Source organism: Arvicanthis niloticus, chromosome 3, assembly GCF_011762505.2.
Source record: "Arvicanthis niloticus isolate mArvNil1 chromosome 3, mArvNil1.pat.X, whole genome shotgun sequence".
Taxonomy (NCBI): Eukaryota; Metazoa; Chordata; class Mammalia; order Rodentia; family Muridae; genus Arvicanthis; species Arvicanthis niloticus.
In genome coordinates, this window is record NC_047660.1 from 2,203,594 (window position 1) to 2,231,499 (window position 27,906).

A 27,906-nucleotide genomic window follows, 5' to 3' on the forward strand; every position below is an offset into this window, starting at 1 on the left:
TTGGATTATCTCCATGTGTATGGGTATTTTGCCTGCATTATCTGTGTGCCACATGAATGCAGGGTCATGGGAGCCAGAGAAGAGAACTATAGTTACAGACAGTTGTCAGCCACCGTGTGAGTGCTGGGAACTGAACCCATGTTCTCTGCAGGAGCTCCAGTGGTCTCCACAACTGAACCATCATCTCTCCAGACCCACACAAAATTATTTTTGAATGGAGCTCTAAGCCTCCTTTAAGTAGTCACTACAGAGGGGCTGGAAAAATGGCTTGGTGGTTCAAGGTACTGGTTACTCTTGCAGAGAACCTGAGTTCAATTCCCAGGACTCACATGGTGCTTAAAACCACTTGTAACTCCAATTCTTCTGACTTCTATGGGCACGTGGCACACATGCATGCAAAACATTTATATACATTTTATTTAAAAAATCACCTACAGATATGGGGAATGGAAGAACCATTCTGATTAGACCTTCCACAAAACAAGGCTATACAAGTCTATAATTTCTATAGAAGGGTCAATTTGAACCAAAAGTTTGTGCCTGAAAATTGGTCTATACAGCTCACTTACAACTCTAGAGTAATTAAAATATTCATCAAGAAACAGCCAGGGGCTACTACCTTTAATCATAGCAGCTGAGAGGCAGAAGCAGGTAGATGTTTAAATTAGGGCCATTTTGGTCTGCAGACCAGCCAAGGTTACATAGTGAGACCTGTCATAAATAAAAAAATAAATAAATCATCCCTTAGATCACAAGAACAAGATACAATGCCTTTAAACTCAAGTGCTCACAAACATCTCTGTCTCTCAGCAACATGTCTGGAGAGGGAGTCTTTAGGGGAGGCTACCATGTTGAAATTCTGGAGGGGCCAGGGAAGAGCAGGTCAGCCACTCAAAGCAAGTGATCAGAGAGTTAATCAGGAGAGATAGTAGCTCTGAAAGTGCTTATTAACCCTCGCCTTTCAGCACAGTGTCTCCACCACCCTGCTGCCTCTAACCAAACAAAACGCTATAGAGTCAGCTTTTGTTCAAGGGAGAAGTTGACAGCTACTTGCCCCGATGGGTTTTTATTTGTTTGTTTGTTATTCAAATAACTTTTCTCCCTGCTGAAACTGAAAGGGAAAAATGTCAGAAGTATGTGATTAACGATTTTTTAAAATGGAGGAGATCTTGCGTTGAGTTGTAAAGCAGGGATTGAAAAGGCACCAACCCCATTAAAGAGCAGATTTTCCTATGCAAGTTTGATATGAATTCCTTCAAAAAGAGTTGCACTAGGGGATCCAAATTAAATGGCAGGCCTTCTGTCTAAAAATATCCAGGAAGGCTGGTTAGGTAGTTCTGGAACACACTCAAATCATTGGCATCTAGAATATTGAGTCCACTGAGTGTCCGTAGGTTAGTCACTGTGTTAATTTGGGATGAGTCCTAAAATACTTTCCCAAGTCCCATGCTCACTGAGGAAGGGGGAAACTCACAAGAACAAAGGAAAATTTGAAAGAGAGAGAGAGAACTTAAAACTTTTTAAATGTTCCTTTTAGTTAGTTCTTAAGCAAAGCCAGAAGCCAAAAATATCCCCCCTGTAAATAAACAGCAAGGAGAACTCTTGTTAGCCTAGACAATCAGAACACCAAGGAGCTTGCCTAGGACCAGCCGTGGATTTAATAATAAAAAAAGTTGGTGTCGAAGGACTAAAATGCAGGCAAGCTTCCATTGCATAAGAGATGTAGGTAAAAACTTTTCTCTAGGGTTGGAGGAGGAGGCAGGGGACAAACCGGGAGATAAAATGCTACTTTACACAACAATGTAGACAGTATTTAGGCCACATGCAAATTCCCTCCACAGAGCTTTCAAATGGAATGCAATTTACTACTCCGGATAGCTAATTAATAAAACAGTCTAAAAAGAATGCAGAGTTAATTACCCTCCTCCTCCTGGGCCATTTCAACTTTGTTCTTTACATTTCTCTGTTAAACAAAATCTCAGATGTTGCTGCAACAGTCAAGGGTTCACTACCTTTACCAGAGGCAAGCTGGTGGTTGTTCAAACTCACCTTTAAAAAGCCAGCTGAGAAGGCTGCTTTTGAAAGTTTGCTCTGTGATGGAGAGAAATCTCAACTGTGGACATGGAGCCAGGTCCTATCCTCAATTACTCAAAACCTGCAACCACTGAAGCAAGCTTTACGAATCTTACTCTGGTTTGTTGATCCTGTTGGGCAATGGAGATTTAAACCATGCCTTGCTGTGAATCATGGAATTGAAGAGCAGATGAGGTTTTTTTTTTTTTTTTTTTTTTTTTAATCTTCCACTTAGTTTTTGACTTTGTCTCCCCCTAAGCGTGTCTGAGCTAGATAATTTTTGTTTTTCTGCTGATAACATAAGAAATCTGAGCTGGATTAATTCCTTCAGGACAACCTGTTAATAACCTCCCAGGAAATAATCCAAACTGTCTTGCAAGCAGTGTACCCATGGTCATCTGACTTGTCTCCCACCCCCACTGGAAGCTAACTGGAGGAAGGCAGGACTCAGCTTGGTTCAGTTTTAGCATGTTTGATTCTGAGTCCACACTAAGAATTATCCAGATCCATGTTTCAGGAATGAGACTTGAGGGCATCAAAGAAACTTTGAGAGGCAACCGTGTGGTGGGAGAGCCTCTGTGAATTTGGGTTCATCACCCAGCATCCTTCCTGGAATCCCACATTTCAGCCACAGTGTGTTTCCTGAAGGTGGGGACACCAATGGTCAGCAGAGGTTGACTTTATGGGGGAGTCCCTGCAAAGCTGAGTGTGCAGACCTAGAAAAGGCAGGTCTCACCTGGGCCTGGGGCCCCAAGGGACCTGTGCTTGTGCAAGAGTAAACAATGGTGGTGAGCAACTTTGAAAAGACAGCTCATCTTCTAAAGTGTGACTGCCAAAAGACCCAGAAGAATGTAACACTTCAATGTCCTTTCCCTTTCCGACTCTACAAACTGTAAACTTTTGATCCCAAGGAAGAGCGGCATTGTACCACCTCACAGCCCCTGGCTGAGGCAGGGTGGGCGTCCTCCCTCCCTCTTCAGCCAACACTGTATCTTTCCCGGTTCACTTGCTTTTCTTAAAGCAACACCAAGTTTGTATACTGGGGGGTAAAAAAAAAAAAAAAAAAAAAGAACCTAAAGAAAAGCCAAGGAAGTGGTGTCATTAGTAAATGCAAATATGCTAATTCAGATAAAAATATAATCCACCAAGTCCAACTTGTCATATGCAAAATTATTTTAATGACATATTTGAAAAGTGTCACCGTGTTCCGCTGCCAAGAAGGCAATACATTTAAGGCAAGCTTACAAAGTATATGAAATCACAGACTGTAATACCCTGTGACTATCTTGATTTTAAAAATTCAGTTTACAAATATATACCAATATTTTTCTCACGTTTAATCAGTCCCCTACTGCTTCAGCATAAGAGTTAAAATAACCTAAACGGCTTCTCGAAGCACACACAGCAAGTCTGTTACACGGATCTGGGAAACAACAACAAAAAAAATATGAAGAAAAATAATTAGTCAAAAATCCTAGGAAATTGTATACGGCATACTTCCTAGGTTCTAGGGACTGATCATTTTTCTGCGAAATTTTTACTTTAAAGCAACTCTAAAGGAAAATGCATATAATTAAGGGAGCGACCATCGCTTCAAACAGATTGACTGTCTTTAACAAGCTTCTCTCCTTCTAGCTACCCAGATATGCTATATTTCCTAATTATCACCTTTTAAGGGCCATCTGGGCCCATTCCTCCCCATCAGGGGGCAATTCCATTTGCATTGTTCCTGGGCTTAGTCATGATCAAGCAGTCTGGTGGTAAAGTTCATTAGAAATGAGAACAGACGCATTCAACCCAACACAGAAAACCAGGTATGGGATCGTCGGTGCCCGCAGGAGAGACGAGAAACACACATTCCCAGAGACCTAACGAGTCTTCACCGCACATTTTATCCAAGTGATTCAGGAGCACATTCAGCCTGGTCCCTGACCAGGTACCGAATGAAAACTTGATTAAGCCTCCTCACACGGGCAAAAATATTTCTCAATTAAGGCAACAGAACGAGAGTCCCTTATGTCTTTCGGCTGAAAAGTCTATTAAAACCCCTTTAATGGTTCCCTCATTCAGACCGCCATTCACAGGCAGTATACTACTTCCTGTAGAGAACACACAAGAATTATCCTAATTGTTATTCTCCGCGAAGTGAATGCACATTACAGGAAGAAGCGTGTCCGACCCACAGACTGATGCTGACTAACTACGGGTTTCAAAGAGTCTTCATTCCCCTTTGTCTTTGTCGGGGACCACCCCATACATTCTCAAGCTCTCCTGTTTGTGTCTTGGCCTACGGATATGCTGACCAGTTCTGGCAGCTGCTCCACCATAGAGCTGCTGCTAAAAAAAAAAAAAAAAAAAGACAGCTAATTCAGGGCAGACCCGTGGAAGGTTCCCGCTTCCCTCTGAAGGTCTGACACATAAAACTCAGGAAATCGTTACCTGCCTCATCTTGCAATTTCTGCGCCTGGCTTGCAAAGGCCCTCTTAATCCTAGATGCCAGTCTCAGGAACTGGAGGAGGCTGGCGCCCCGCTGAGTACCACAGCCTCTTCAGCTACACCTTAGTCTTGCAAATGACGGCAGCTGCAGCCTGCCCTAATCTATGCAAGGCAGGTGTAGCCCCGGGCTCTCTACCAATGACCCTTTGGAGCTATTAGGGCTGGCGAGTTAAGGGGTTACTGTTCAAAAAGAACCATTCCGAGCCCCTCGTTACTGAGGCCACTAAGCTTTTACGGAACAAGGGCTCGGCTCCTGTTTGTACCTTTACCCAGGTCACCTCTGTCATCCTGACTGGGGGAGTCAATTGGTCATTTCATTCTCAAGCGACGTGTAGGTGGGAAAAAAAATGGTTCTATGGAACGTTCATTTGTGTTTTTAAAACTCCTAAGGGCTGGAGAGATGGTTCAGCAGGTAGCATCACTTGCTGCTCTCGCAAAGGACCCAGGTTCTGTTCCCAGCACACATGTGGCAGCTCGTGGCCATCTTTTAGGGGACCCAGTGCCCACTTCTGTCCCTCCTGGCTCTAGGTATACAAGTGGTGTATAAACCTATATGCAGGCAAAACACCCATACATAAGTAAAAGTTGTATTTTGCTTTTTTTAAAATTTTGACATTATAATACATAATAAAAAAAAAGATTTAAATGACTCTTTGGTTTGGTTTTCTGAGACAGGGTTTCTCTGTGCAGCCCTGGCTGTTCTGGAAATAACTCTGTAGACCAGGCTGGACTTGAACTCACAGAGATCCTCCTGCCTCTGCCTCCCAAGAGCTAGGATTAAAAGTGTGTGCCACCATCACTCGGCTTTAAAATAATTTTTAAAAGTTTAATCACCTAGATTTTTTTAGATTTATTTATTTTGTGTATATGAGTCTGCATGTATACCTACATGCCAGACAGAAGAAGGCATCAGATCCCATTATAGATGGCTGTGAACCACCCTGTGGCTGCTGGGAATTGAACTCAGAAGAGCAGCCAGTGGTCTTAGCCACTAAGCCATGTATCTACCCCAGTCACATGTCTTTTTAATTTTAATGTGTGTACTGTGTATGACCATGTATGTGACTTTTTAAAAGTTTTTGTTTGCTTGTTTAACATAAAACAAAATATACCCTTACCCTAAAACCCACTCTGCCAATTGATAAGGAGAAACCTGAGACTGAGCTTCCTACACAGGGGTTCTCAACCTGTAGGTCGAGACCCCTCCGAGGGGTCTTATATCAGATGTCTTTGCATATTAGCGCCAAAATTAGCGCCAAGATAATTTTACGGTTGTGGATCACGACATAAGGAACTGTGTTAAAGAGGCGCAGCGTTATGGAGGTTGAGAACCAGTTAGGACTGTTAATGAAGAAATTCAAGGTGTCAGCAAGGCTTAGCGGATGAGACTATAGCAAACAGGGCACCACTAAAGCCTAACCTGCAATAATCATCTCGATCCTCATCGGTGCCTCGCATCTCAGTCTCTCAGATTTCCTCTCTTTCTCTGAATGTGATAAAAACAAATGTATCTGAGGCCAAGATTACTGCACCCCCAAAGCACCAAGGGGAAACACAGCTCCAAAGATGTCTCTGACCTAGATAGAGACTGTGCTGAACCCCCAAGGTCATGAGCTGGGTTTGGTCACATGACCTGCGATGCTTGGTTGTGCTTGTGTAGATTTTAAGCAGTTGAAGTTTTAGTAGTAGTTTAAGGCAGTTGTGTAGATTTTAAGGCAGTTTAAAAACTCAGAACTTCCTCGAGGTATCAGCAAAGGAAGGTCTCCTAGAACCCACCAGTCTTTTCCGGGATGAATGCACCTTAACAGCCCCACACAAGACCTTGCTAAGGAGCTTTCTTTTTGCATGTGGCACAGGCTGGAAGCATGAGGAAATCTGGATCTGGCATCAGATGTGACTCTGGCTCTCCTCATGGACTCTTAGCGATGACCATGGCACCCTGACCACAGAGATGTAAGAAAGTAATGTGTGGAAGGGCTTGCCTTCTTAGGGAACTGACACAGGAGACCTCCTCTTGTAAACAGGAAAGACTGGTTGCTTTTCCCAATCTAAAGGAATGGAGATTTGCCCAAAGGTTGCCTTGATTCATATAAGTGTTCCTACTGAGGCCACTGAAAACCTGGAAACTTTCTGTGTACAGTGAGAGACTGTCTTTACATCTCAATTTTAAGACACACTTTTAAAAAATCTGGAAGTCACTATGCAAATTTTGAAATAATAAATATTTTCAAACATTTGGGTTTTCTAAAGGATTATTTTAATTTTTCCCCTTAATTTTAAAAATTCCATTTCATATTTTCCTACCCTTTTAGAAAACACATAATAAGCTTTTTTTGATTCTCACATAACTGTTGAGTTTTTATAAAAGTATAAAATTTGAAACATTCATAAAAAGACTGTAAATGTACCAGCAGCACTGGGCTATGCGTCTGTAACTATTACTTCTAGCAATTTCATAAGAAGAAGTACATTTTCCTGAGTCGTGTGATGTCTTTAGCAACAAGACTCCCATGGGCTTTAATGGAAGTCACGCAGCTAAAACTCCATGCCCCACTTTGAAAATTTAAGAGTAATTGCTAAGTCCCCCTTAGAGGGTCATAGAAATATTAAAAACCAAAGTATTTTGCTAAGAACTCCAATTATGCCTGAAGGCTTACATCGGGGTTTATAAAATCATTGGTCACATATATAATGTACTCTAATGCCATTTTATTGGCTGGCTGTTTTCTTCATAAAAGAAGGTCTTTGTGAAGTCTTCTGAACGGGAACACACAATACTGTGAACTTCAGTCCCAGGGCTCATTTAAACCCAAAGCTCCGTCTTAAAGGGGTGGGTGGCATGAGGGACTGAATGGACTGTAGGACATTTTATCTTGTTATCCCTCATCTCCAAGGGATCACTTAGTTCACTGCATTCCTAGGCTGGTAAACTTCAGAAATACATTAAACTGTGGAACATAACCGATCAGCCCCTGCAGAATGATTGTCCTGAGAGTCCCCCAGCCAGGAAGATAACAATGTCCTCTACAGGTGAGCCAGTGGTAAGACCTCACCTCTTCTCTCTCCAGGAGCAGGGAGTTTAATTCAAGGGGAATCTAGCTTATTTACTTTAAAATTCCAAACGAACAGATGAGAAACATAAGTAAATAAGACTCCTGAATATCCCAGATCCCATCCAATGATAACTCTTACTGTCCTTACTCCTGAGAAGTTAACTATAAGCCAATCTCTTTCCTGTTGTTATTTGTTTTGTTTTTGAGACATGTAGCCCAGGCTGGCCTCCAATTCCCAAGATGACCTTGAACTTGCCCTCCCCCCTCAACCCCATCCCCAGAGCTTGGATCACAGATGTATGTACTTGTTTGGTTATTTAGTTATTTTGGATGCACTCAGAAATTCAAGCAAGCCAGCCAATCATGCTACTAACTTACACCCTCAGTCACTCCGACCTTTTTTTTTCTGAAGAATTTTGTATATAAGTCAACTCCTGAGGTTCTTCAGATGTTATAGCTCCAGTCAAAAATAATCACATAAGGGGCTGGAAAGATGGCTTGGTGGTTAAGAGCACTGATTGCTCTCCCAAAGACCGGGGTTCAATTCCTAGCACCCCACATGGCAGCTCATAACTGTCTTGTAAATCCAGGAACTGACACCCTTATACAAACATACATGTAGGCAAAACACCAATGTACATAAAATTTTTAAAACGATTTAAGAAAATAATCACGTAAGAAAAAACAAAAATTGTGTGAAACAACTTCCTTTCTGGGCTAGGAAAGAACATATTGGGTAGGACACAGTGAGACATCATGAGCAGGGTAGCACATCAATGAGCCAAAACATATGCCAGGCCCAGGCTAGATGCCCACAGGACTAGGGTTTCTATCTAGTAAGAGAAACCCAAAAGGTCTTTCCTAAGACCACCAGCTGGCTCCTGAGTCTTGGCAACCAACTAGCGTCTGTACCATTTGTCAGAGAGAAGCTAACATGGAATACAGGTCTTCCGTAAGTAAGTGGCCATGGTGCCAGAGAACATACTCTGAACCACCACCCTGGTGGACCATTCTATGATGGAAGAACACTAGATAACTCAAGGTCTTACCTAGACATAAAATAAATATGCTTTTCTCTAAGTGGTAACAAACTCTAGGTTTTAGATTGGGTATGGCAGGTTTCATCTACTTACAGAACAGCCCCTTTCAACTATTGTTGGAAGCCTTGTGTACAATTACCACCGACGGTTGGTTGGATGGATGGATGGATGGATGGATGGATGGATGGACAGATAAATGGATGGAAAGAAGGATGGATAGCCAGAAAGAAAGAAGGAAGGAAGGGTAGATGGATGGGAGGAAGGACACGTGGATGGGAGGGAAGGAGGGAGGGAGGGAGGGAGGGAGGGAGGAAGGAGGAAGGAAGGAAGGAAGGAAGGAAGGAAGGAAGGAAGGATAGATGGATGGATAGATGGATGGATGGATGGACAGATAGATAGATGGACAGATGGATGGATGGATGGATGGATGGATGGATGGATGGATGGAATGACTAAATGTCTGAGGTTCAAACTGCAGACAATGCCCACACGGACAAGCATTCTACTTGTAAACCTCGACTTATCTTTTATGAAGTTGGCCCACTTACATATAGCTCCTTTTTTCAATCCTACAGGACAGCTCTGCTGTCCTTACCCTACTGTTGCTACCTCACAGGCAGACCTGGAAATGGAATCTAGGAAACAGGAATATGTCTCATGGAAGGCATGCCTAAGAGACCTGCTGGCCAGATCATAAATGAGTACAAAACAGTTCTCACCTTGCAGGGAGAACAGACATCACCCAGAGACCTTGCTGAACTGTGGCTCACTACCAGACTTCAGTCCTCCTGGTGCTTTGACTCCCAGGAGGGGGCCTAAGAATCTGCATTCCCAATAGATTCCTAGGTTAGGTCCTATAATGCTTATGGATATAACTGCTCAGGACTACATCCCAAGAACCACTGCTCTCTCTTGAGGCCAAGGGGGAGGATCAGGTATCATCTTGTGACTGTGGAGAAGAAGACAGTGTTTACAAAGAACACTTTCTCTTTGGTGACCTAAACAAAGTGCTGTTGGAATTCTGCCTGCAGTATGTGTATCAGGGGAGTTTCCAACCTTCTGGAGAATGTGGCTCCCCCAGAGAAGGACCATGAGGAAGTAGAGGGGCAGGAACCAAGGAGAAAAAGCAGCGGCCTGAAACCTGTTCACTATGTTTATTGCAAAACCCTTTCAAAATAGTCTCCGTGTAGAGAGAACAACAGTTAGGGGCCAACTTTAAATCTGTGAAAAAATGTCGGCTGTCTTGTTTGGGCCAAGTCATGAATGTAAAAGTGTTCCACACAAACAGTAAAAACATAGCTTGAGCATCCGAAATTGCCGTGTTAACACCGGCCCTGAAAAGACGGAAAGGCCACTTAGTGCTATTTAATGGATGCACAGCGTACAACAATACTCAGCTTCAGGGCGCTGTTTCTCACACCAGGACCTAGAGGGACAACATTTTCTTTGAGTGGAGTTTAATAATAAATACCTGGAAATCAGAGGCAGCTGTGGGATTTTCTGTACAACGGCTGGAGGAATCCACAGAAATGCTTGATTCTCTGCTGCCTCCCAGATTCTCCCCTTCCCTACTCCCCACCCCCTTTCCCATTTTGGAAAGAGGAGAAATATGGTTTGTATAAAGAGGGCTGCGGACGCTCATTACTTGACACTTGGACAGATGTGTCATTTGCAGATATAATAGACCTGTGCTTCACCGCCCCCTGCACAATTACTCAGATCACCATCTGAGGAGCTGTAAGAGCGAGTCACCAGGAAAAACAAAAAACCACAAGTCCCAGCACAGTGGAGCATGAGGAACACCGGTAAACAAACCCTGAGCTGCCAAGCTAGGAAGACGTCAGCTACAACCCGTGAGGGCTCACATTGCCGGAGAGGAAACCTGAGACAAGGCCTTTCTAGAGGCCTCCCAGATCAATTCTTCACTTAGAACACGTATCCCAGAGACTTTAATTACCTATACCATTTCATCCAGCCAAAAGGCTCTTAAAATTTTTTATTTTACTTTTTGTGCATGACTGTTTTGCCTGCTTGTATGCATGTGCACCAGGTGCATGCAGTGCCTGTAGAGGCCAGAAGAGGGCGTCAGGCGCTCTGGAGCTGTAGTTAAAACCAGTTATGGGTGGCTGAACCCAGATCCTCTAGAAAAGTGGTCAAGTGCTCTTACCTATTAAGCCATCTTCCACCACCCTCCCCCTTTTTTCTGATTTTTTTTTTAAGATTTGGGTTTTTTAAAAAACATTTTTGAATTTATTTGTTTGTCTATTTATTTAGGATGTATTTATCTTATGTATGTGATTATACTGTCGCTCTCTTCAGACACACCAGAAGAGGGCATGAATCCCATTACAGATGGTTGTGAGCCACCAGGTGGTTGCTGGGAATAGAACTCAGGACCTCTGGAAGAGCAGTCAGTGCTCTTAACTGCTGAGCCATCTATCCAGTCCCAAGATTTGTTTTTTATTATTAATTAAATGTGTATGGGGGAGGGTGTGTGCATATAGCAGGAGGTGCACTTGGAAGGCAAAGGTATCAGATGGCCTTGGAGTTGGAGTTGTGGTCCGTTGTGAGCCATGGGACATGGGTGCTAGGGGGAATCCTCTAAAATCGCAGCCAGTGCTCTCTCCAGCCCCACCCTCCCCCAAAAGGATCTTTTCTAAGGATCAGTATACAAAAAAACACAGACAAATTAAAACATTTTGAATAAGAAAAAAAAATAATTGCATAACTGTCAGTTTCGCATTGCCTGGTAAGTGAATGGATACCAGCAGCAATCTCCTTCACCTTCTGCTTGGAAAGAGTTAACCTAAATTAAAATATCAGGAGAAGTATTTCACACCTGCTCCTGCCGCCCACTTTTTCTTTAATTATGCAAAAGATGATTGTAACAAACCCACTATGTAAATCTCTTCAAACAAAAAAAGATAATAATACTTTCCTGATGTGAGTTTGGTTGCAGAAAAGGCAAATTGGTTGGTGCATAATTAACAATTTGTTGGTGCAAATTCATCTGCATCTTTTAATTGGTGTTAATTAGATTAGGACTAAAATTTCTTTAATCCTTTATCTTGCCTTTTTTGATGCAAACTAATTTCCTCAGCTGGATGTCAAAGTTTCCTATTAATTACACCTTTTTAACAGGCATGCTTCCTCAGCCACGGTTACTGAAGGCTCAGATACACAGGCTGGGAGCAATTTCCAGAGGATCTTGGGACCAAGGTTTTAGGAAAAATAAGACACAGTGAGAATTGACACTTGGAAGGTAAGTGTGTTGGCCTCAACAGTCTCCAACCCCTGACAGTCAGACTGGAGAGCTGGGGGCATTTGGTGGCTCCATGTAAACAATACCACGTAACTTAACTCTACCACAGTGCAGATGTTATGACAGACCAGAATAACAGTGGCAAATGTGTAGCCTTTTGGTTAGGAAGGTAGCCTGCCTGTAAATCCCAAGAACAACCAATATGCTGGCATCTCTTACTCAGAGTTATCCAGGGGCCTCTGTATAAAACACTTATCTACCCATTCCAATGGGAAACACACACCCATGTTTGGCATCTTAGGTGAATTAAATTCCGAATTTCATATGGTTTGCTTGAACACTGTAACCCTCCGACTGCAGTGAGCATGTCGGGAGAAAAAGCCACAAAATACGTTCAATATCTTTTATGGCAATGTGACCTGAAATAAAATTTTATGTAGTCAAGGATTTTGATAGCCCTTTATCCATTGCCTTCCTCTCCCTATGCAAGGGTGATGATTGAAACCCGATGTGCTAGTGGGGGGAAAAAGGCTGTAAAACATTTTATGAACAAATAAAACAGTAGCCATTAAGTTTTGCCATGATGTCTGAGTAGATATTCAGCACAAAAAAACACGATAAAACAACTGTAAACCGAGTGCGATCAAATGTAATTACAATGACTTGTCTCCGGTGAATGACAGGAACTAAATACAGTCGCAGACTTCTCCAAAATTACTTTGGGCAAAGAACCAAGAGAACACTATATCCTTTCTTCACGAAAGGCATTTTGCCAAATAAATTGCAAACACACAAGCTTTAATAACCATGGCCACAAAAGCACTTGGGAACTCATTATGGAAATGTTTAAAACACAGGCACACATGCGCGTGTGCATGCTCACACACGCTCATGCATATACACTTGTGCGAGCGCTCGTGCACGTGCGCACACAGACACACTCATATTTGATAATCAAAAAAAGATATAACTTAATTCCACTGAAGATGCCACATGTTTGAGATTTAATTGGTGTTCTACACAAGCAAATCCTGAGGGTGACAGGCAAGTGCAAACCGCTCCCACCCACTCCAGTCTCAGGGTATTTGGCTGCCATTCCTGGCATCTTTGGAGAGGATGTAAGAAAATCTACTTGAAGATTATTATGCAGCTAAAAGTAAACAATGGATTCTGAAATAACCTGATTTTTTCACAACAGTCCAGTGCAAGTGGGATCTCTCCCTCACTTTCTACCCTTTTAAATGTAACCCACTAAAGCATTCTCTCTGTAAAGAGAAAAATGGTCCTTCTAGCATTTGAATCTAGGCTGCACACACAGAGACCATCGTTACAATCCGAAGAACCTGCAGCCCCCACAGAACTCTGATGTTTCGCCTCTACTCAAAACTACGACATATTTTATAGACCGTTTTGGAGTGTCATCAAAAAAGTAGAGTTGGGTACAGTGGCACACATCTATAATCTCAGCACTCTAGTGACAGAGGCAGGAGGATGGCTACAGTTGTGAGGCTATCCTGGTCTACATAGCAAGTTCCAGCTGAGGCAAAAACAAGGACCTGAAGAGATGGCTCAGCAGTTGAGAACATGTGCTGGTACTCTGCTACTCCAGCAGACCCAAGTTTGGCTCCCAGCACGCCAGATGGGCGGGTGACAATCACCCATAATTCTAGGACCAGGAAGATGGACGATGATCAGATGTCACTGGCCTCCTGGACTCTAGCCCTCACATGCACACCCCACCCCTACCACATATCATTTTTAAAAAATCAATCTTTTAAATAAAAAAGTAAAAATCTAATTCTATTTCACACTTATATCCCAGAAAACACATTCTAGATTTTGTACCAGAATGTCCACCTAAGTACTCATCGTATCTCCATCAACTGATCAATGCAGGATTAAAATCTGGTATATTTGGGCTGGTGAGATGGCTTAGCAGTTGAGAGCACTGAATGCTCTTCCAGAGGTCCTGAGTTCAAATTCCCAGCAACCACATGGTGGCCCACAACTATCCATAATGAGATCTGATGCCCTTTATGGAGTGTCTGAAGACAGCTACAGTGTACTTACATATACTAAATAAATAAATAAACCTTTGGGCTGGAGCGAGCAGGACTGGATCGAGCAGGAGAAAGGGGGGGGGGGGGGGGAAGGACCTCACAAGGAGGATGAGAGAATTGCCCGGGTAGAGTGAGCTCGAGGTGGCGCACGCCTTGAGCACCCACCCTCGGGAGGTGGACGGTCGTGTGGTCGTGTGGTCGTCTGAGTTCGAGTCCAGCCCGATCTCACGGTGTCAGTGAGTCCCAGGAATTGCCCGGGTAGGATGTGCTCTGATGAGCACACTTTGCACCCACCTCACTACGTACATACGTATGAACACACACAGAGCAGGCAAATGCAATCAGAAATTAAGAGACATATTTGATGAATGGTTTGCTATAAAAGGATATAAGTATTAAACCATGGTGACCGTGAAAACACATCTAAAAAAGAAGTCACTGACAAGAGGGTCACAAATTGGCAAAACCACAGAAACAGAGAGTGGGTGAAGTGCTTGCCTGGGGCAGACAGTTTGGGGGTAAAATGAGGCCGAGCTGCTAATAATAGGTATAGGGTTTCTCCTGTGGGATTATAGAAACATGGATATGAATAAAGTTGATCATGACAATGGTTGTTTACCATCATAATAAACTAGAGTCATGAAAGTCACTGAATCGTTTGTGCATTTTACAGGGGAAAATTGCACAGGACATAAATTATAATACTCCCCAGTAAATCTAGTATACACACAAAGGACATAATAACATAGTATTATGTGTATGTGTGTATGTATGTATGTATATGTGTGTGTATGTATGTGTGTGTATATATGTGTGTGTATGTCTGTGTATATAACAGAAATTATACGGCATGGTGACCCCTCATTTCCTTAATGAGACAATAAAGGTCAATTCAAGGTCAACCAAAAAGACCAAAGAGAACTCCAACCTCTTGATTTAAGATGCACTGGTCCTAGCCTGGTATGTTATCGCACTGCCTTTAATTCTAGCACTTGGGAGGCTGAGGCAGGCAGATCTCAGAGTGTGAGGCCAACCTGGTGGACAAGTTCCAGGAACTGCCACAGGGTTACAACAAAGAAACATAGCCTTGTAAAACAAAACAACACACATACATACACACTCACACACACATACATACACACTCACATGTGTTGGTTCATGAAGAAAATTAAGAAAAATCCATTCCACGATCTTAGGATAAGCAGGGAGACCAGAGACTGGGAAAAAGAAGAGAATTTCAAGTTTGGGCCTTTTGTTGAATTATAGAAATTCCTAGACAGCTTAGGGCTGATCACGTTGATGCAAAAGCTAAAGAAAACCCAACTTCAGTGACATTCATTAATTGCTGCCTGTCACACCCTCATTCTTGGGCTGCACACACACTGCTATCTGATTATGTGCAAATGGCTGCTATGTACGGCTTGCCACCAGTTTGGGCAAAAAGCTGGGCCCTCTGTGCACGAAGCAAGCCTCCACCCTCCAGGGCACAGCCGTCCCTTCTGACAGTGACTCTCACACTAAGCACATATGTGCACCAGGCTGAAGAGCAAGGCTGGGGTTTCAGGCTCAAAGAGTATGCCATCCTGAATCTACCTTCATCTTCAACTGTGAGGCAACCAGTCCCCTCCTGCTACGTCTGGTATACCTACCTTGCCCAACTTCTTCTTTTATTCTTTTCTTTCTTCCTTCCTTCTCTTTCTTTTTTAGACAGGACCTTGTGTAAAAGTCAAGCTGACTTTCAATTCTCAACTTGCTTGCCTCTATCTCTTACTGGGTTTGCAGATATACGCTATTACACCTAGCTCCGTGATGTCTGTTCTTCTGCCCTTCCTTCTAAAACATCCATTGTGGGGATTTGAACTCATGTCATCATGCTTGTGCAGTAAGCACTCTTACTTGCTGAGCCTTTTCTATGAAAGGTGTGCTTTCCCTGGGTTTTGACCTCATTAAAAGCATGCTTAACCTATTCTCAGGTCTCAGGTTGTCCTTTGCTGGGGAGGTGTCCTAGGCTTAGCTGCCTGACCCAAAGACAAAGGCATTTCTCTAGTTCTCTGATGATGATGCCCCTACCAAATATGCTCTTGTTTAGGAGACCAGTGACTTCCAAGCAGCTAAATGCAGTGATGGATTCTCTGGCTCCAGAATACGTGTCTGTCGGCATCAGCAGCGTGTGGTAAAGTTAGTCCCTGCCACCTCACTGTTCTCGGGTCCCTAGACACACTCTTCCTCCTTAACATTCCATACCAACACCTCTCCCTCTTCACCCTTTCCTGCTGGAACCACGCACTCAGCCTCTCCGCTCTGGTATCATCTCTGGGAACACTGCCTACAGGCAGATCTGCAGCCCAGACCTTCCTCAGAAGCCAGGCCTTAAACGACGACGTCACTAATGGACATCAAGGCAGAATTCCAGCAGTTGCCTGAAGGTGAACAGGTCTCATACTGAGTGTCTGATCTCGCTCCTACCAGCATGCTCATCACCTCAGAAGAACACAACTCCTCCTTCAGGGCCAAGACTCAAAATACTTCCCTGATTCATCTTTTCTTCCCAACCAAGAAACATTTGATCCACCAAAAAATCTACTTGATTTGGCCTCAAAATATACACCCCAATCTGTCTAGCCACACCCAAAACCTGTCTAGCCACGCCCCAAATCTGTCTAGCCACGCCCCAAATCTGTCTAGCCATGCCCCAAATCTGTCTAACCACATCCCAAATCAGCCTAATCATACCCCAAATCTGCCCAACCACACCCCAAACCTGTCCGACCACACCCCAAATCTGTCTCCCTATTTGAGTCACCATCAGTGCTCAGCGGCTCAGGGCATTCACTTCCTGCCTAGTCTGCCTGGTCTGCCGGCTCAACACATATCTGCCAGACAAATGAATGACAGCTCCCAATCCCCCAGAGTCATCACTTGCCAACATCTGGTCCACAGCAGCTTTATGGATTAAGAGCATAAAATCTTGCTATGCAGCATTTGAACTAAAACAAAGAGAAAACCAAGGTAAAGCGTCTTGCTGCTGCTTACTGTCTATTATAGTCTGGAGACATGAGAGGTAGCCTGGAGAGATGCCTTCAATGCCAGAATCTCACAGTCAAAGTGGATGCTTAGCTGCAAGCATGGGGGAGTGTATACCAAACATTAAGAGGATCCATCCGGTGATCTGAGATCATCACTAACCCCATCCAAGACTCTTTCTAAGGCTGGATCTCAAGTATTGTATCCCAGGCTAGCTTGGAACGCCCATGTAGCTAAAGATGACACTAAATTTCTAATCCCCCTGCCTTACTTACAGAATGATGGGATGTGTACCATTACCATGCCCCCATTTATTGGTGAATTTTTGGCGGTGACACAGGCTTAGGAGATGAGTCATTCACCCTTCCCTGCCCATATGAGTTCATGGCTCTGTCATCTCCTAGAAGGAATGTGGAATTAATTTCCTACTTTTAGCTTTTCATCAGTTTTCCACTCTGTCTTTCCTACGGTCAGGGGTTAATCTTCCTGAAATGCAACCATACATACAGCCTTCTCCTACATAGAAACTCCTCGTGGTTCCTCTGAGCTGGCTCCTAACACCGTGGCCATATAATCGAACAACCTTCATAGCATACGTTCCCACCACATTCCCTGCCGGTCAAGAGAATATGGTTTTCCATTATTTGACACGGTAGCTACACGTGTCCACCCACCACCTATGCTACCACGGACAACTTTTCCTTCAAACTGTCTCACTTAGAAAACTTTTAAAAAATGTTTGCAGTTTGGGCAATTGAATCTTAGAACTTGTACATGCTAGCCAGCCCCCTCTTTATTTTTAATTTTATTTTTTTATGTGTATGAGTGGCTTGCACTATGTATGCACCTAGTATCTATGGAGGCCAGAAAAGGGTATTGGGCTCCCCTGGTACAGAAGTTAAAGCATTTAACCTCTACCCTACTCTCTGGCAACTTACTTCTCTTAGTGTAAAACTAACAGGCATGATTGTTTTTATGCTGTGGTAGGGACCCAGCCCATGGCTTTGTGCATGCTAGGCAGACACTCTACCAACTCAACTATATCTACAGTGATACTCCCTGACTTAAAAAATACATATAGTATTACTGGCCAGGTATGGTGGCACATACCTTTATCCCAGCACTAGTGAAGCAGATGCAGGCAGATATCTGTGAGTTCAAGGCCAGCTTGGTCTACAGAATGAGTTCCAAGACAGCCAGAGCTCCAGAGTGAAACCCTGTTTAAACAAAACAACAACAACAACAACAACAAATTATTGTTATTATTTTTATGTTCATAGAAGTTTTGCTTGAATGTATGTCTGTGCAACACATGTGCGCTTAGTGTACCTGGAGGCCAGAAGAGGATGTTGAATCCCCTGGGACTGGAGTTCTGAATTGACACATGGGTGCTGGGAATCAAACCCAGGTCCTCTTCAATAGCAACCAGCTCTCTTAACTGCTGAGCCGTTTCTCCACACTCTAGTTTTGCTCTGTCAATATTACACATGAAATTCCTAGTTTGAAGTAGCTGTGTATACTAAGGTGAACACCTACTTCAAAAGCAAAAAGGAAAAGCCATTTTATTTTTTTTCTCTTGGTTTTTCTTTCTTTTTTTAATTTTTAAAGATTTTATTATTTATTTTATGTATAAATTTTATTATTTATTTTATGTATACTATACTGTAGCTGTCTTTAGATACACCAGAGGACGGCATTGGATCCCATTACAGATGGTTGTGAGCCACCATATGGTGGCTGGGAATTGAACTCAGGACCTCTGGAAGAGCAGTCAGTGCTCTTAACCACTGAGCCATCTCTCCAGCCTTCCCCTACCCCCATCCCCTTGGTTTTTCAAGACAAGATGTCTCTGTGTAACTCTGAATGACTTAGAACTAGCTCTGTAGACCAGGTTGGCCCCAAACTCAGAGATCTGCCTGCCTCTGCCTCTAGTGTATTGGGATTAAAGGCGTGAGCCACTATGCCCCAGTTGGAAAATTTGTTTTCATTAAAAAATAAATAATAAAATAAATAATATAAAATATAAATATAAAATATAAAAAATAAAAATATAAAATATAAAAAATAAAAAAATAATAAAATAAAAAAATAAAAATAAAAAATAAAAAATAAATAAACAGCTCCAGCCGAGCAAGATGCCCAAGGGAAAGAAGCCAAGGGGAAGAAGGTGGCCCTGGCCCCCCCCCCCCCCGCTGTCGTCAAGAAATAGGAGGCCAAAAAGGTGGTCAATCCTTTGTTCGTGAAAAAGCCCAAGAACTTCAGCATTGGGCAGGACATCCAGCCCAAAAGAGATCTAACATGCTTCATTAAATGGACCGGCTACATCAGGCTGCAGCGGCAAAGAGCCATCCTCTATAAGCAGCTCAAAGTAGCTCCTGCCATTAACCAGTTCACCCAGGCCCTGGACAGGCAAACAGCTACTCGGCTGCTTAAGCTTGCCCACAAGTACAGGCCAGAGACAAAGCAGCAGAAGAAGGAAAGGCTACTGGCCCGTGCTGAGAAGAAAGCTGCTGGCAAAGGGGACATCCCAACTAAGAGACCACCTGTCCTCCGAGCAGGAGTCAATACAGTCACCACCTTGGTGGAGAACAAGAAGGCTCAGCTGGTGGTGATTGCCCATGACATAGACCCCATTGAGCTGGTGGTTTTCCTGCCTGCCCTGTGTCGAAAGATGGGGGTGCCTTACTGCATCATCAAGGGAAAGGCCAGGCTGGGGCGCCTGGTCCACAGGAAGACATGCACCACTGTTGCCTTCACACGGGTTAACTCGGAAGACAAGGGTGCTCTGGCTAAGCTGGTGGAAGCGATTAGGACCAATTATAATGACAGATATGACGAGATCCACCACCACTGGGGAGGCAACGTCCTGGGTTCTAAGTCTGTGGCTCACATTGCCAAGCTGGAAAAGGCAAAGACTAAAGAACTCGCCACTATACTGGGTTAAATGTATGCTAAGTTTTCTGTACATAAATATAATTACAAAATTATCTTCCAAAATAAATAAATGAAAGTAAAAACGGTTTTTTGGGGGGAGGGGGGAAATCCTAACAATTTTAGGACTCATTCTTTTTGTGTTGCTCAGTGCCTATGACCAAGCGAGCACCATAAAGCTAGCTATGCCACAAAGAGTCTACCTGAGACCACGAGGCAAGCTCAATCACTCCATCCACTCAGTAGCCCGAGTAATATTTATGAGCCCCTACTATGTACTAAGTATTTGGTCCCTTGCTGACTCTAGACTTACTCTGATAAAGCAAGATAGCCATAGTCCTTGGCTTCTCGGAGTTTACATTGCAACAGGAAGATGCCCACATGAGAAAACAGACCAACAACAAGAAAATCAATAGCTCTTTAGGAATACGCTAAATGAAACAAGCAGGATGCTATCACAGAAATCATGGCAGTGAGCCAACGGGAGCCCCGCAGATAGGATGACAGGGAAGGTGTAGGCTTCAAGATGAGAAGGAGCCAGTGCAGGAAGAAACGGTCTTTGAGGCAGCTGCTGCCTGACAAATATTGAGAGGAGATCAGGACAAAAGAACCCAGAGTGGAGTGGAGATGTCCAGTGTGATACTGGGAAGGTCTTTAGGAAACAGAATGCAGGACATCATGGAGAGGACCATGAGGCTTTTTTACTTGCTTTTTAGTGTTGGTGCCCTGGATTGAACTCATGGCTTCCCACGGGCTAAGCAAGTACTCTACCACTGAGCTACATCCACAGCTCACTGGGGAGCATTAGGGCTGAGGAGATGGCTCTGTGGGTCAAGTGCCTGCTCTGCAAACATGAGGACCTAGGTTCAGGTCCTCTGCACCAGTACAGTTTCAGACATGGCAGCCCGTGTCTAGAATTCAAGACAGGCAGATCCGGGGTGCAGCTGGGGTTAGCTATGTTGTGGGTTCTCCTTTCTTCGACCCTTTCAGCCACCTAACACTGGATAAGAGAAAAAAGGGGCTAGAGAGGAAAGGAGGCAGAGTTATCATTAGGCTACTTCCTGCTGATTAGGGGCAAGGTTGACCTTCACCCACAGGATATCTACTTTCTTGTTTCTTTACACACCACTACTTAACAAACCAAGACCAACAGGAAATAGTCGCAAACAACCGCTCCAAACAACCCACCTCACATCTTGAGGCCTTAGCATTCATATACTCTCTGAAAAGTCCCCAGAAATCCAAACGTCACACAATCACAGGAACTACCAACAGCTGGCAAAATCATGCCCCTGCTAGAGCCTGAGGCAAATCACAGTCAGCTGCTGTGGACAATCTGAAGCAGCCCCATATCCCACACCCTGAGATTAAAAGGAAAACGTATTCCCATAACGTTTCTAAGATTAAAAAAAAAAAAAAATGAAATTCCAAAATTCTCATGACACTTGGGGCTCTCCAGCCAACCACTCCAGCCAAAATAGCAAGCTCCAGTTTCAGTGAGGCCGTGTCTCAAAAAAAAAAAACAAGGTAGAGAGCAATAAAGAAAGACATACACAATGAATGGCGTTGACCCCTGCCACGTGCACAGGGGCACACACTGTATTAGTCAGGGTCCTCTAGAGGACCAGAACTTACAGAATGAATGCGTGTATAGACGGGGTTTCTTACAACAGCTGACAGGCTGTGGTCTAGGCTAGTCCAACAATGGGCATCTACCAACAGAAGGTTGAAGAATCCAGTAGTTATTCAGTTGATGCTGGTCTTCAGTATACGCTGAAATCCTGAATAAACAGACTGTAATGCCAGTGAAGGAATGGCCTTGCCAGCAAGAGCAAGAGAGAGAGGGCAAGCCATCAAAGGAGCAGCTTCCTTCTCCTGTGTCCTTTATGTAGACTGCCAACCAAAGGTGTGGCCCAGATTAAAGGTGGATCTTCTCACCTCAAAAGATCTAGATTAAAAGTGGCTCTTCTCATTGCAAATGAATTAATTAAGAAAAACCCTCCACAGGTGTATCCAGCCACTTGGGTTTTAGTTAATCCCGGATGTAGTCAAGCTGACAACCAAGAACAGCAATCACAATCCACCCCTTGTAGACTTGACACACACAAATCTCCTTATGTCATTAATTTCCAAATGAAAACAACCAGGTCATAATTAGGCCTGACATGATTTGACTATCCCTTGCACAACAGCAAACACATGATAAATTTTAGAATAGGTGGCAATGTCCTTTAAAGACATTCTTTTTAGTACCTGAAACTTATATATGATAACCACTGATATTCTCCTAATTGATGTTAAAGAACTGAAGATAAAGGAATCAAGGTGGAAAACACAAATATCTGCATTATTAACACATTCTTAAGATTTTGACAGAAACATGCATGTCAATTACAACCCTTGTTTCTACAACAGGTCACATGGCCTTAGCTAATGTTTATAACTACCTTCCTCTACTACCCATTCTGTATTTTTCTAGGGATGTGAAACTGTTTTTGATTTGCTACTTTCCCTGGCAGAGGCAATTCTAAAGGCTTCCATTTACCCAACCATAACAGGTCCAACCGTACATAACAGGTCACTTAGGCAGTCAAGGAACCAGTGTGAGAATCCTGCCAACTGCTACATATCTCTATCCCAATTATGCATTCTGGGACTGAAGAAGTAACCACAGGATGAGTTTGAATCTACTGTGTCAGACTCAAACTAAACTCCATTAATCTCTGGCCTCCAATAAGCCCCTGCTTTAACTGGAGGGCCCCAGTGATTCTTGGGGTCTCCCAGAATCAGCATCAATCCAGAACCACTGTCCGACAGTCTGATTGTTTCCTTTGTCCCATTGTACAGTTATCCTTGTAAAAGACATAGGTCCCTCTAAAGAAAGACTGGAGAAAACTTTCATGTATTTTATCAAGATCCTTCCTCAGGGGAACCTGGCTATCCCTTCATTCAAGGGGTTCTGGGTCTGCAAACTGGCTCAAGCCTGGAAATTGGTTCACGAACAGAAATTCCCTTTTGCCACAATCCAATGTAGCCTTTTGTTCATTTGTTTGGGAATTTTTGTGCTTATACAGAACAAACAAAAATGCAGTGGGCTTCTCATCTGTTTCATGCCTGGAAACACCATGATTGATTAGCCAGTACCAAAGGTCCACACGAGTCGTGCCATAAAAACACTAGGCCTGTGCTGTCCGCCCTTTATGGGGTAGGCCATTGTGGGTACTGCTTTGTCTGTGTTGCCCACTGTTATAACTACGATCACCTTGCTTTTGGTGATTCACATTAGGAGCTTGCACACGTGCTCAAAAGTGCACACACAATGCACACGTGCACACGCACACGGGCACATGCACACGAGAGGAACATGCATGAACCAGTAGCCCATGACTATGTTCTCAGGACATAGTGTGTCCTCACAAGTAAGGGTAGGGACTGAAAGACAGAAAGTGGGTTAGCTGACATCTGAGGGTTAATTTTGCAATTAACCAGTGTTTATCTTTCTTGTTGCTGTTGTTTTGGCTAAAAACAAACTAAAACATTCTGCAAAGGATGGAGGGAGGGAGGGGGGGGAGCGAGGGAGGGAGGGAAGGAGGGAGGGAGGGAAAACACACAGGCTGCTACATGCCTGTCAGCATCTCAACACCTAAGCTCATTTTCTCTCTGTGACAGAATACCTGAGAAAACAACTTAAAATAGCATTTGTTTTGACTCAAGGTTCCAGGTTTCAGTCCAGAGGCCCTTGGCTCCATTGCTTCTGAGCTCACACACACAGTGGGCAGAATACAACTGGAAGGGGTGTGTGGTAAAGCAAAGAGGCTCACCTCACAGCAAAAAGTATGGAAGAGGCTAGCAACAAGGTATACCCTTCACTTCTTTCATACACACACACAAGGTTGTGGGGGTGTTGTGCACTATGTGTGTGAATGCTATGTACACTGTGTGTGTGTATATGTGTGTGTTTGCACACACTATGTGTTTATGTTTGTGTCATAGAGCATGTGTGGAAGCCAGGGGTCAGCACTTTCCCTGTACCCTGTGGACTCTGGGGATTGACTTCAAGACATTGAATTAGGCTTAAGGACAAGTACCTTTACCTGATACATCTTCCTGGTTCCCTCTTCACTACCTTTAACCAACAGATTATCAACCTACAAATGAGTTCATGCTTTGAGGAGGTCAGAGCCTTCATGCTCCATCACTTCCTGCATCCCATTGGTGACTACCAAGCTTTTGAGAGACAAAGTTTCAGATTCAAACTCACAAAGGTCACTCCCAACTCATAGCTCAGGCCCTTCTGACTAGATGTGGACTAGATGCGGCTCATGGGCAGAGCACAGGGTCAGCATCTGAGGACACCTGTTGAGGCTCCTCCTGCCCGCTCCCTTAGTCCAACTTCTCCAACCCTAAAGCCCTGGTGACTCTGACTCTAACTTCTGCCCTCTTTAGCTCTATTAATGTCTTAGCCAACCACACTGTGGTATTTGTGCTTGTTTTTTTTTTTTTTTTTTTTTAAATATTGATTTCATGTATGAGTACACTGTTGCTCTCTTCAGACACACCAGAAGATGGTAATGGATCCCATTACAGATGGTTGTGAGCCACCATGTGGGTGCTGGGAATTGAACTCAGGACCTCTGGAAGAGCAGTCAGTGCTCTTAACTGCTGAGCCATCTCTCCAGCCCTGTGCTTGTATTCTGTACTCAATCCTGTCTCCTCTCTCCAGCCCTGTGGATGCAGTAAGGTCACCACCAAATACATCATGGATCCAGGATAGGGTCCCTGCCCTGTATTCATCCATCCAGAGGAGGTTCACACAGAGGCAACACACAGCTTGGCTCCAGCTCTGCTTCTTTTGCCAGGTCCAGTTTGTAAGAAGCGAAGAAGATATCAATGGTGGAGGTTTATTTTTGCTCATATTCTTATTAATGAACAGTGAGTACAAGCTTATTTCCAATATGGCTATAGAATTTTTATCTCTACATCTATAAACAAACACCTATGATTTTATATTTAAATCAGCTCCTTTTGTTTCAAATCAGACTACTCACCAATAGAAATATTATGAAGATTTTAGGTTTTTTAAAATTTATTTTATGTATTTGAGTACACTGTAACTGTCTTCAGACACACCAGAAGAAGGCATTGGGTCCCATTACAGATGGTTGTGAGCCACCATGTGGTTGCTGGGAATTGAACTCAGGACCTCTGGAAGAGCAGCCAATGCTTTTAACCGCTGAGCCATCTCTCCAGCCTGAAGATTTTAGTTTTTAGAGGAAATTAAATAATTAGAATGAATAAACCAGCAAAAAAAATAAATCTAATAAAATATTTATTATAACTATAGGAATACTTAATGTGGTTAAAAAAAAAAAAGAAAGTAGTAACTTTTAAAATATCAAATACATGAGTTAGATGACTTCATCAAGATTGTGTGTGCTGTGTGTCTGTATGTTGTGTGTTTGCATATGTGTACTGTGCTGTGTGTATATGTATGTGTGTGCATTGTGAGTGTGCTGTGTATCTGCGTGCATATATATATATATATATATATGCATTGTTTATGTATGTGTATATCACTGTATATATGTATGTCTGTGTGCACTGTGTGTGTGCATGCTCTGGGTGTGAGCATGCTGTGTGTGTGTTCATTGTATATGCATCTGTGTGTGAGCTATGTAGTGCTGTGTGTGTGTGCATGCTGTATGTGTGTATGTGCACTCTCCTGTGTGCACTAGAGTAGGTTAATGTTAGGTGTTTTTCTCAATCACTTTCAACCTGTTTTCCACCTAAAATAGGGCCTTATTAAGTAGCCCTGACTGTCTTGGGTCTCACTATGTAGACCAGGCTGACCTTGAACTCACACAGATCTCCCTGCCTCTGCCTCAAGAGTGCTGGGATTAAAGGTGTGTATCACCATGCCCAGCTTCAACCTTATTTTTTGAAGAAGAGTCTCTAAGTGAACCTGGCTGGCTAGCCAACAAGTCCCAAGAATCTTGTCTCTCCCTCCCCGGTGCTGAGTTACGGTGTACAGGCTATGCCTTTCCTGGATGTGGGTGTTGCTGATCAAGAACTGAGCGTCCTGCTTACACAGCAAGGAGTTTAACTGACTGAGCCTTGGCCGTCCATCCCCTCTCATAAACAGTCTTTGTAAACCGAAGCCAGTACACATATAGAATCCTATCGCTCCAACTACCATCACACCCTCATCCTGCTGCAGAAGGCAGCAGGTGGCCTTTCCATTCTTCCTGAGGCAGCTCCCTTTGGACAGGCTCAGCTTTCTGAAGCAGAGCGGTGATGCCGTCCTTCCACAAGGTACATGTTGCTGCAACCCAGGCTGTTGCGTGTTCAATGTCAACATATTAAGTGCTCAGGGCTCTGCCCGGAAAAGATCAAAGCCTATCGAAAAACGGGGCCTCACTATGAACGCTTTGCTAGTCTGGAACTCACTGAGTAGAGCAGATTGACCTGGAACTGGTGTCAATTCTTCTGTCCTGCCCCCTGAGCACCATCTCATATCTGCCAGTATGATTTTGGACCGTGGGTCCCCAGAAGTCCTAAAGCTTTCCAAGCACAATTCCCAATACAGCTTGCGTCTCTGTTCCCCTCTGATGGTCTTCATGAAGGCCATTCGCTTAGAAAGAAACTGCCTCCTAAGCAGAACTAAAGCAGAACTCCAACATGAGTTCAGTGGACAGAAACTCGGGTGGGCATAGGACAATTGGACAGGGGCATATCAGCAACCCTTTAGGAAACCCCTGGTTAGAAACAGCAGTCACATGACTCACAGGAAAAAAACAAAAAAAACAAAAACAAAAAAAAAAAAAACACTGCTGTCTCGCCACACCCAAACATAGCAGGGAGCATCTTTCGGCAGCATCTTTTGGCAGCAGGGCCTCCTTACTTCTGTGACTGTATGGCCATCATTGGTAGCCTTTTAGTGGTAATAGAAATTTTCACATTAATGTTGTAAATTCTGCATCATATTTTGACACCTGCTACATCAGATGCAAATGCAGGGGGTAAAAACCACAACTGCATAATGAAAAACCATTCATTTTCCCCTTTCTAGTCCCAGCAGGGATAGCAATTGCAAGTCACTCTGCAAATATATGTGAGGTTAGGGACATGGAAGGAGAGGCTAGTCAGCGTCTCACAGCACAAATCACTGTCCCAAAATAATAATTTAAGGAGAAAGGAGGGTGGGAACCCTTGGGAGAAAGACCTATAAGATTGGCGAGAGTCCTAGTGTAAAGCCGATTGCTTCTAGAACCATCTTCGAGAGGCTCACCCACCTGGGGGGTCTGCTCCAGGTGGTACACCCACTGGGTCAACCCTCTGTAGTGAGGGCCCTCCTGGCATGGCCCAGTCAGTACCAGACCCCTTGCAGAACGCGGAGGCAACGGCTTCTCTGGATGAGTCAGTATTCACCTCGACCCCCCAGGCTTTTCCCAAATGTCTGTCCCTTTCTCCCTCAACGCCATTGCTACTACTCCCCCGGTGGGCTTCTCAATCCTGCTGTCTGTGAATGTCCCAAAGCCCAAAACCCACAGGGGCCTCCAGTCCAGGACTCTTCTAGCAGGGCAAGCCAGTCCTGTGCCATCCTTCCTGCTTCAGTTCTGGCAAAAGAAAGCCCTCAGTCAGGCCCTCCCCGGACAGATCTTGGAAATGATTAATCTCTCAGATTAAACTGAATGAGCTCAATATAAAAATATTTTTAAAAAACAGTAGGGTCGTTAAAGAGTGACAGATTTAAGCGCCATCTGGGCTCGCTGGTCAGGGTGGCGCGAATTCCATCAAACGGCTGAACGGTGCACGATCTGAGAATCCCATCTGTTTTATCTAACATGTCTCCGTCCGACAGTTTGGCCATTTTGATGTTAGAGTTGTTTAAAGAAAACATTATTCTATGGGTATAGAATGCTTCCTCTAAACTCCCTGAATGAAAATGTACACTTGATTATCACAAT

At 43.7% G+C, this 27,906-nt stretch overlaps 1 protein-coding gene and 1 pseudogene across 5 annotated transcripts in view; one reads left to right on the top strand and one right to left on the bottom strand.

Moving 5' to 3' along the window:
* Positions 1-19,952, top strand: part of LOC117706153 (large ribosomal subunit protein eL8 pseudogene) — a 66,554-nt pseudogene extending 46,602 nt beyond the window's left edge.
* Positions 1-27,906, bottom strand: part of Clybl (citramalyl-CoA lyase) — a 231,349-nt gene that overhangs the window by 151,084 nt on the left and 52,359 nt on the right. The window lies entirely within an intron of this gene.